General features: G+C 41.9%; 1 pseudogene; it reads left to right on the top strand.

Moving 5' to 3' along the window:
* The first annotated feature begins 445 nt into the window (after positions 1 to 445).
* On the top strand, positions 446 to 9,132 carry LOC111896179 (vacuole membrane protein KMS1-like; annotated as a pseudogene).
* Positions 9,133 to 10,095: the final 963 nt, after the last annotated feature.

Genomic DNA, 10,095 nt, shown 5'->3' with positions numbered 1-10,095 from the left:
TCACGTCATTTGGGCCTCGGTTTGGGCCAATCTTTGGACTTCTTAGCTCCCGGGCCTTAGTGGGCCATCAAGAGTCAGTTATTGGGCTAAGGACATGTTTGGGCTTAGGGGAGGCCCATTTGAGGAGTTGGGCCCAATTTAGAATATTAAGCCATTAGTGGGCCTTTAGTGGGCCATTAGTAGGGTTGGAAAGATTATAAGGAATTGGGCCTAGGATATGGTCCAAATTAGACAAGGGAGTAAAATGGTCATTTTTACCCTAAGAAGGCTTATTGGATTTTGACTAAGTGTTAGTGTGATAATGATAGTCGGGGAGTCGTTGGAGCAGCTGTTAGAGATTCCTTACTGTGAGATTTTGCATTTAGCCTTACGAGGCGAGTTACCTTCCAGTAGAAGTGGGGCGAAGGCATCAATGCTAGCCCACTAGTAGTTGATTATAGTTGAGATGATTGTCTTTGTAATAATTGTCTGGTATGCCACTATATGTTATGCGTATGTGCTAGTATGCTATGATATTATGTGATAGTGGTAGGAGGGGTAGGATAGACCCTGTTACCATCCGTAAGGACCGAAGGGGTAGGTTATCACATAGATATGCTAGGCAGTATGTGGCTTATGTGTTTATGTACTAAGATGATATGTGGTAGTGATAGGGGTGAAATAGTCCCCATTACTTTTTAAAAGAGACTGAAGGGGTAGGCCAGCACCTAGATATGCTAGGCAGTTACCGGTTGAAAGAGACCGAAGGGGTAGGCCAACACCCTGATATGCTAGGCAGTTACCGATTGAAAGAGACCAAAGGGGTAGGCCAGCACCCTAATATGTTAGGCAGTTACCGGTTGAAAGAGACCGAAGGGGTAGGCCAACACCCGGATATGCTAGGCAATATGTTATTGTATGATATGTGGTATGATGGGGGAACTCACTAAGCTTTGTGCTTACGGTTTTTAGTGTTGGTTTCAGGAACTTCCTCTTCGAAGGGAAAGGAGCCGGCATGATCGCATCGCATCACACTGCATTTTCCGCACAGGAGATCTTTGAGATTTATACTCCGATGTTGTTTTATCATGACATGTTTTGACTATTGATACTTTGTTTTTGATATGAGTTGATACTATGGTGGTTTTCAGACAAACGGTTTTAAAATTGTTATATTAAAAAAGAAATTTTTGGACGTAAATTTTGGCATGTTACAAGTTGGTATCAGAGCCCTGGTTTGAAGGATTCAGACACACTTTCGGGTGAGTTTGGACTCAAATCAAGGGTTTGAGAGATTTTTACAAGAAAAATAAATTTTCTAAAATTAAATTTAAGGGTTTTTGAGAAAGAACAAGGAGTGTGATGCATGCAATCAACCGAGCTCAAGTAAGTTTCCCCCAAGATACCCATACATGTTTGCTATGATATATGATATGATTATCAGAACTGCATGTTAGATTAGGGCTAAGGATCTGGGAAGGATGCCTTATATGCCTACTATATTTGTATGAGAACTGCATGCTAGATTAGTGCTAAAGGATCTAGGAAGATGCCTTATGTGCCTGCTGTATGTGCTTATTGAACTGCATTATAGTACTGACTAGTTAGTGATGTGATAGCCTGATTAGGATATGCTTGGTTTTGGTTAGTCAATACCCGAATGCTGCTTGCTTTATGCTTTTAGGGGTCCTAGTTATCTTTAACCAACTAGTAAACGGATATGTTAAGCTACATATTACGAGGACTAAATAATTTTAGAAGGCTAGGTTTAGCCCTATTTCGCAGCTCTCGTCTGAGTCTAACCATTATAGGGAGAGACCTCTCATTCGAAGAATTGTCTGGTCTTGGTAATATGTAATGGTATTCGCGAGCTAGTTAGGGAAAGGTAGCAGGGACTTCTTATGCAGGTGATGGCGGAGAGTGGGTTGGAGATTACCCTAGGGTAAGTCTAGGATGAGATTAGCACGGAGAGCAGTAGTAGTGAAAGGGACTTGCTGGAGTTAAGGTAATTCTTGAGGAAAGTCCAGATAGATATGGAAGGTAGTATGGGCCCATACTACTGAAAGCATAGGATCCATACTCGATTCAAGGAAAGCTGAGATTAAACCAGGGAACTTGTGGTGAGTATGAGGTCTCTCGATATTGTGTATAACCCTGACGATTGAGTGTTTTGTTTCAGAATGCTGGTGACACGTCACGGAGCAGGAGGTTCAGGGTCTAGGTCAGGTTTGGGTACAGGATCCAAATCAGTTGATGACGGATTGCACGAGTTTATTGCATCCGAGATTACAAGAGACATCCTTAAGGTGAACCCGAATATTTTTGGGTCGATCAAGGAGGGAATTATTAAGATGATGGAGGACCACCTTAGGGATTTCAGGAGTGACATGGCACCTAGCTAGTCAGGGACTCGTATGCTCTCCTTCAAGGATTTTAAGGGATGTAGAGTGCCAGAATTCAGTAGGATGAAGGACCCCATTATGGCGAGACGATGAATTGCGGACATTGAGTCTGCGCAGGTGATGAGCTTCTGCCCTGAGGGGTCGAAGGTCATGTTTGCGGCTGGTTGTTTGAGGGAGCGGGCTAGACACTGGTGGGAGGCAGTCAATGATTCTATGGGAGCTCCAGCCATTAAGGCTATGACCTGGTCGGAATTTATGACCAGATTTCGAGCCGAGTTTGCGCCGACTTGGAGATTCAGCAGCTAGCCATGGAGTTCTTGGATATGATACAGACTACTGAGTCAGTGGTGGAGATTACTTCCAAGTTCAGGGAGAGGGCCTTATTGGTGCCTCATTATGCGGGTGATGAGGAGATAAAGAAAATCCGGTACCATGATTTGTTAAGAGCTGACATACAAAAATATATCTGCTACTTGGCATGCCTGACCTTGGATGATATGATAGCGAGGGAGAGGGAGAGGGAGATTGATATAAAGCACGTCAGGAAGAAGAAGGTGGAGACTGGGCAGACGAATGGGGTTTCTAGGAAGAAACCCAAGGGATTCGACTCGATGTCGAAGGGCCAGCAGGGCCGGAGCCGTTGTGGTATATGCGGCAAGACGCATGAGGGAGTTTGCAGATTAGGGAGATCTGGCTGCTATAAGTGTGACAACCTTGGGCACTTTGGTAGGGATTGTACTGCCCGCACCCCCACCCTTCAGACGTCAGACCTGATTTGCTTCCATTGCAATTAGAAGGGCTATAAAAAGGCCAACTACCTGAGATTGGTATCAGAAGCGCCAGTGGCGGTGCCAGCTCCAGCGACCCTGCGGATCACAGATGGCCGACAGGGCAAGACAGATGCTCCAGTGGTGAGGAGATGAGCTTTCCAGCTGACCGTCGAGGAGGCGCATGCCACACCGGATGTGGTGACGGGTATGTTTTCTTCTCCCTAACCTTTATTACATATCTGTTTTGATATTTATATTCTATGTGTTTTGTTTAGGATCATTCCATGTGAACAACATCCAAGTACATGTGTTATTTGAATCAGGGGCTACCCGATCATTCGTATCTCTTGCACTCAGCAAGAAGTTTGTTGAGTCTTCAGGCATGTTGGATTGTCCTTTAGAGTTCGATATTACGGACGACCAATCCGTTTGGGCATCATAGGTTTAGAGAGATTGTGTCTTGAGTATGTATGACGAGTGTTACCTCATGGATTTGGTTCCCATACCTTTGCATGGGAACAAGGTCATCATAGGCATGGATTGGTTGAGCCCTAATGGGGCAATGATCGACTGTGAGCAGCAGTTGGTTCGTGTTAGGACCCCAAGTGAGGAGAGTTGATGATTTAGGGAGAAAGGTTACAACACGGGCCAACTTTGTGTTCAATAGCGAGGGCTAGGCGCTACCTTCAGCAGGGATGCGCAAATTATGTTTCCTATGTTACGGATACCCGAAAGAAGGGTAAGGCGACTGTGAGTGATGTGCCAGTTGTGCGATAGTATCCGGATGTGTTCCCGGAAGAGTTGCCTAGGATACCTCCGGAGAGACATGTGGAGTTCAAGATTAACCTAGTTCCGGGTGCGGCTCCGATAGCCAAGGCACCATATCGGTTGGCTCCTCCCAAGATGTAGGAGTTTTCTATACAGCTACAGGCGATGTTAGACTAGGGATTTATCAGGCCGAGCAATTAGCCTTGGGGAACCTTAATCCTATTTGTGAAGAAGAAGGATGGCTCACATCGGATGTCTATAGATTACCGGGGCTGAATAAGGTAACGGTGAAGAACCGTTACTTACTCCTGAGGATTGACGATCTCTTCGACCAGCTTCAAGGAGAATCACGGTTTTCCAAGATTGATTTGTGATCAGGCTACCATCATATAAGAGTCAGAGACAAGGATGTGCAGAAGACAGGGTTTCGGACTCGCTATGGCTACTATGAGTTTGTGGTGATGCCATTTGGGCTCACCAATGCTCTTGCAGTGTTCATGGATCTCATGAACCGCGTATGCAGACCGATGCTGGATCGGTCTGTGATAGTTCTTATTAATGATATATTGGTTTATTCCAATATTCAGGAGCAGCACGAGGAGAACTTACGAGAGGTGTTGGACACCCTGAAGAGGAAGAGCTTGTACGCCAAGTTCTCCAAGTGCGAGTTCTAGTTATGCAAGGTGTAGTTTCTGGGACACCTTGTCAACCAGAACAATATTCTGGTCGACCCGGCCAAGGTGTAGGCCATAATGAGATGGGAGGTTCCAAAGTATCCATCTGAGATTCGGAGCTTCCACGGTTTAGCAGGCTATTATCGGAGATTCCTTCAGGATTCTCCAAGATAGTGGTACTTGTGACCCGGTTGATGAAGAAGGCTATTGTCTTTCACTAGGGACTTGAGCAGTAGGCAGCGTTCGAGACATTGAGGCATAGATTGTGCGCGGTACCGATCTTAGCCTTGCCAGAGGGCGTTAAGGATTTTGTAGTGTACGATGATGCGTCCATATCAGGTTTGGTGTAGTGTTGATGCAGAGGGGGCACATCATTGCCTACACCTCGAGGCAGTTAAGCCTCACAAGGAGAATTACCTGACACACGACATGGAGTTGGGGGCGGTTGTTTTTGACCTCAAGTTTTGGCAACACTACCTCTATGGGGTCCATTGTACCATTTACACGGACCACAAGAGCCTGAGGTATCTGATGGACCAGCCAAATCTGAACATGAGGCAGCGGCGATGGTTGGACGTGGTGAAGTATTACGACTGTGAGATCCTATACCACCCAGGGAAGGACAATGTTGTGGTCGATGCACTTAGTTGCAAGGCATTAGCAACCCCTATCAGAGACATCTACCTGAGGATGACATTAGTGACTCCGATTTTGGAGCAGATTCGGGAGGCACAGGTTGAGGTTATGAAGGAAGAGCACCAGAAATGTGACCGGATCGTAGGCCAGGTGGTCATATTTTATTATGTCAGTTGTAGGTTATTGACCCTGTATCGTAGGGTCTAGGTTCATTACTGGGGTGGGGTACGCTAGGTTCCGATGGACGATTCCCACATGTTGAGGTTCTCCATCTATCCCGGGGCAACGAAGATGAATCAAGATCTTCGTCTTGATTATTGGTGACCCTGCATAAAGTAGGACATAGCTTGGTACGTGGAGTGGTGCTTGACCTGCTGGAAGGTCAAGGCCGAGCACTAGAGACCTCACGACAGGAGTCAACCATCGGATATCCCTATCTGGAAATGAGAGGATATTATGATGGATTTCATCACGAAGCTTCCCAGGAACGCACGAGGAGTGGATTCGATTTGGGTCATTGTTGATCGGTTGACCAAGAGTGCTCGTTTCATTCTGATTCAGGAGAGCATATAATCCAAGAAGCTGGCTGATATCTACATCAGGAAGGTAGTAGCTCGACACAGGGTTCCAGTTTCCGTGATTTATGACCGAGATGTACAGTTCACTTCCAAATTCTAAAAGAAATTTCATGACGAGTTGGGTACTCATCTGCACTTTATCACAACTTTTCACCCGTAGACAGATAGACAGAGCGAGAGGACCATCCAAAACTTGGAGGACATGCTACGGGCGTGTGTTTTAGACTTTGGTGGTAGCTGGGATACCTACCTTTCCCTGGCAGAGTTTTCCTACAATAATAGCTACCACACCATCATCGAATGTCCTCCCTTCGAGATGCTTTATGGGAGGAAGTGTATGACCCCTAACTTTTGGGGCGAGGTTGGTCAGAGAGTCATGGGGAGTACTGAGATGGTATTCAAGACCACTGAGAGGATCCAACAGGTCTAGAGTAGGCTCCAGACTGCTCAGAGTCGACGGAAAAGCTATGCTGAGAAGCACCGTTCAAACTTGGAGTTTCAGGTGGGCGACATCATTCTCCTGAAGGTGACTCCTTGGAAAGGTGTCATCTAGTTCAGGAAGCAGGGAAAGCTAGGCCCCAGGTACATCGGTTTGTTCAGGGTTTTGGCTCGGGTGGGCCGGGTTGCTTATCGTTTGGATCTTCCAGCAAAGCTCAACCAGATCCACAACACTTTTCATGTCTCCCAACTGTGGAAGTACTTAGTGGATGACTCCATAGTTGTGCCTTTAGAGGATATACAGGTTGATGACACCCTGAACTACGTCGAGTTACCGGTATCCATTCTCGACATGAAGATGAAAGAGTTGAGGAACAAGAGGGTAGAGCTGGTGAAGGAGCAGTGGTAACACCGAAAAGGGCTTATAGTGGACTTGGGAGACCAACGAGGAGGGAGCACTACCCAGAGTTATTTCCAGGCATAACACACTTTGAGGACGAAGTCTGATTCAAGTGGGGAGAATTGTAACATCCGTCACTTGAGGTAATAATTATTTAAAATCTTTGAAATTAATTGTTGGGCTATGAAATAAATAAGTGGATTATTGAGTGGGCTTTAGCAAGTGGGCTGATAGGATTGGGCTACCCGAAGACGTATGTTGGGAGTAAGTAAGCTTGACGTATGCAGGGCGTAGTGCAACATTGGATGTGGGGGGGGGGGGGGGGGGGAGGTGCGTACGCAAGCAGACTCAAAACTCTAATTTCTTAGGTTTAATCCATATAAATACAACATTATTATTCAAACCCTAGCCTCCTTACCAACCTCTCAACCCCAGAAACCGTAGATAGCCTCTCATTCCTCATTCTGGTGTGTTTTTGGCCTTGTGAAGTTCATTGTGGTGTTTAGAAGCTTGAAAGAAGAAGGAAGAAGTTGAAGAAGAAGACATGAGTAGCTTGAGCTCAAGGATCTGAGATAACATCACTTTTTGGCACTCATTTGAGGTAAAAAGCTTTCAACTTGCCTCATAAATGCTTAGATTTACGTTGATGGAGTTTTGGACCTTTTTAGGTCCCACGATTGGTTTTTTATGAGTCCAATCCGTGTCTAGTGTGCATTGAGTGGACTGATGTCAATTGGATAAAATTGTAATCTTTTTTGTCTCGTGTAACAAACACAACCTTAATTATGGAAGTTCTCATTTTACCATTTGGATTTTTTTTCCAATTTTGGGTTTATATTTTTGTAATTGTGAGTGGATGCCTTGTTTCCTTGGCTAATCGGTTTTCTTGTTTGTAATTGTAGGACTGCGTGAGAAGCATAAACAAGAACTCGAGAATATGACATTAATAGCACAACCTTTCAAAACATTGAAGCTTTTTATAGTGGATGTTCTTCAGTATATAACAAGATCACTGGTATACCTTCTGACACATGTTGTCTGGCTTATGCTTTTTGTCACACTCACAGTTGCAGTTGGACTCTTGTTTCTGTCTGTGGATGGTCCTCATGGAAAGGTACTTCTTATTGCCTATTACTTACATTAGGCCATTACAACTACATATTTCTGCAGTTTTATTTGAAATAATGATGTATATGAGTTCTCTCAAATGAAAGCTTCTATTGATCACGAGATCATCCATAACACCAAGTAAATACCATTTTTTGGTCTCTATTTATTGATCTTTATTAGTTGTTTTCCAAGAAAAGCATAAAATCAAACCAAAACACAAAATCAGTTGTACGTTGATCTTCAATAGGTATTATGTTTGTTAACAAATTCTTTGCCTATGATTCATCGTACTCAAAGTTCCTTCAAATTATCGATGAGGTTGTAAGTTCCTTGGTTTTCATGATTATATGTTACATATTAATATATAATGATGAATATGTGATACATGTGTTCTTGTAGCATGTTGAAGAGCTTCTTGAATATGCAAGGTTTGGACTGTGGTGGGTAGCTCTTGGTGTTGCATCTTCCATTGGTCTTGGTGAGCTCAATCAACTTTATCCCCATTATCATTTATTATTATTATAATAATAGTTCAATAGCTAATTTAATAAAAATAATAATACTTCTTCAGTGGCTAAATCAATAAAATGGTGAAAGTACAAGTGTTGTTCTGTATTTTTCCCTTTAGATAATTATATTCTTGCATTTTCATTTATTATGTTCTTTTTTGGAAACCAAAGTTTTTGAAGTTTTGTTAAGTTGTATTTGTAATTAATTGATCAGGGTCTGGGCTGCACACTTTTGTTCTATATCTGGGTCCCCACATTGCTTTCTTCACAATAAAAGCACTGCAGTGTGGTCGGGTGGATCTTAAAAGTGTTGTTTATGATACAATAAAGTTAAACAGAGGCAATACATGGCTTCAAAAGGATTGTTCAGAGTTTGGGCCTCCATTGTTTTTTTATCCTCTCAAGGTGTTCAGGTTCCACTTAGCAACATTTTGCCTCAAGTACAGGTAGAAGCTATTCTTTGGGGCCTTGGAACTGCATTAGGAGAGCTACCTCCATATTTCATTTCTAGAGCAGGTTTCTTATACTTATTCTTATTATTATTTTTTTTCCTTTTCGTATATTGCTATTCCCTTCTCAAATTGCTTTTTTTCCTCATTAAGTGATACACTGATAAAGTGCTATCTAGATAAATGATGTTTGTGAAAACATGACAGAAAATTATTTGAATATTGTTTTAAAAATGACAAAAAATGTACAATTTTTTGCAGCAAGTATCTCGGGTGATAAAATGGATGTGACAGAAGAACTAGATGCTTCCTCATCAGAGAATAATGGAGTTGCTTCAAACTTAAATCACATGAAGCGATGGTTCCTTTCACATGCTCAATATTTAAAACACAGCTCCTTTACAAAATTTGAGTCATAGTTTTTTAATAATAGTGTTATTGTGTTGATTTAACAAAAGTGTTGATGGGTTGATTGGTATTTTTATGCATATTTGATTAAATTAATTGATCAGGGTAAGTATCTCTATGTATGCTGGAATCAAGGGAGGAATGGAATTCTTCATTCCATTAGAATGGAAAGAAAACATTTTGTTTTGTCTAATTCAACGGAATGGGGAAAACCCTACTCTTTTTTTTCCTTATAATTCTATACGTATGAGTTATTAGCATGATCTGTTAAATTTTGATAAACATGGGCAGCATGTTAGGCGTGCAACTGTTTTGGCTTTGAGTATAGCTGGCCACAACAAGCCAAATCTCATCAAGGGCCTTCTTCCATAACTGCTGCCACTTATTTATGCAGAACTCATAGGCGAGGTTTGGAATATTAGTTTTAGACATAATTATATTATTTTATCTGTTAACACATGTTTATCATCTAAACCTGGTATGTGGTATTTCAATTGATAAATATATTTATCAAGATTTTGAGTTGGCCATATTTATTTAACATTTGACTTTATATTTGCAGGTGCGTTTAATACGATATTGTGTGGAGGGCTCCTTTTTTTTTGGTGTATGAGTTCATTGAAAATGGAAACTTGAGTCAACATTTATATGGAACAAGTGAATTTAAGTTCAATTGTATATAAATGAGTTCACTTTTTTATAAGATTTACTCATTTTTGGAATAATTATTTGTATTTGACATATTAGTGAAATGAATTATCTTTGTTATTTATGGTATTTTATTTTGTATTATGAGATTTTTAATTTATTATTTAATTTGAAAATTAGTAAATCTATAAATAATATATTTTTTAAACATTTAAATTATGATACGCAAAAATGTGTGTCATCTTCATTTATAACATGACCTTTCTTGACAGGGGCTTTCTTGATACGCATTGTGTGTCATTAACACGCGCGTCGTAAGGTTACGA

The sequence above is a fragment of the Lactuca sativa genome, chromosome 8 (assembly GCF_002870075.4).
Source record: "Lactuca sativa cultivar Salinas chromosome 8, Lsat_Salinas_v11, whole genome shotgun sequence".
Lineage (NCBI taxonomy): Eukaryota > Viridiplantae > Streptophyta > Magnoliopsida > Asterales > Asteraceae > Lactuca > Lactuca sativa.
The sequence above is the reverse complement of the archived record's forward strand: the minus strand, read 5'-3'. Positions and strand labels throughout refer to the sequence as shown.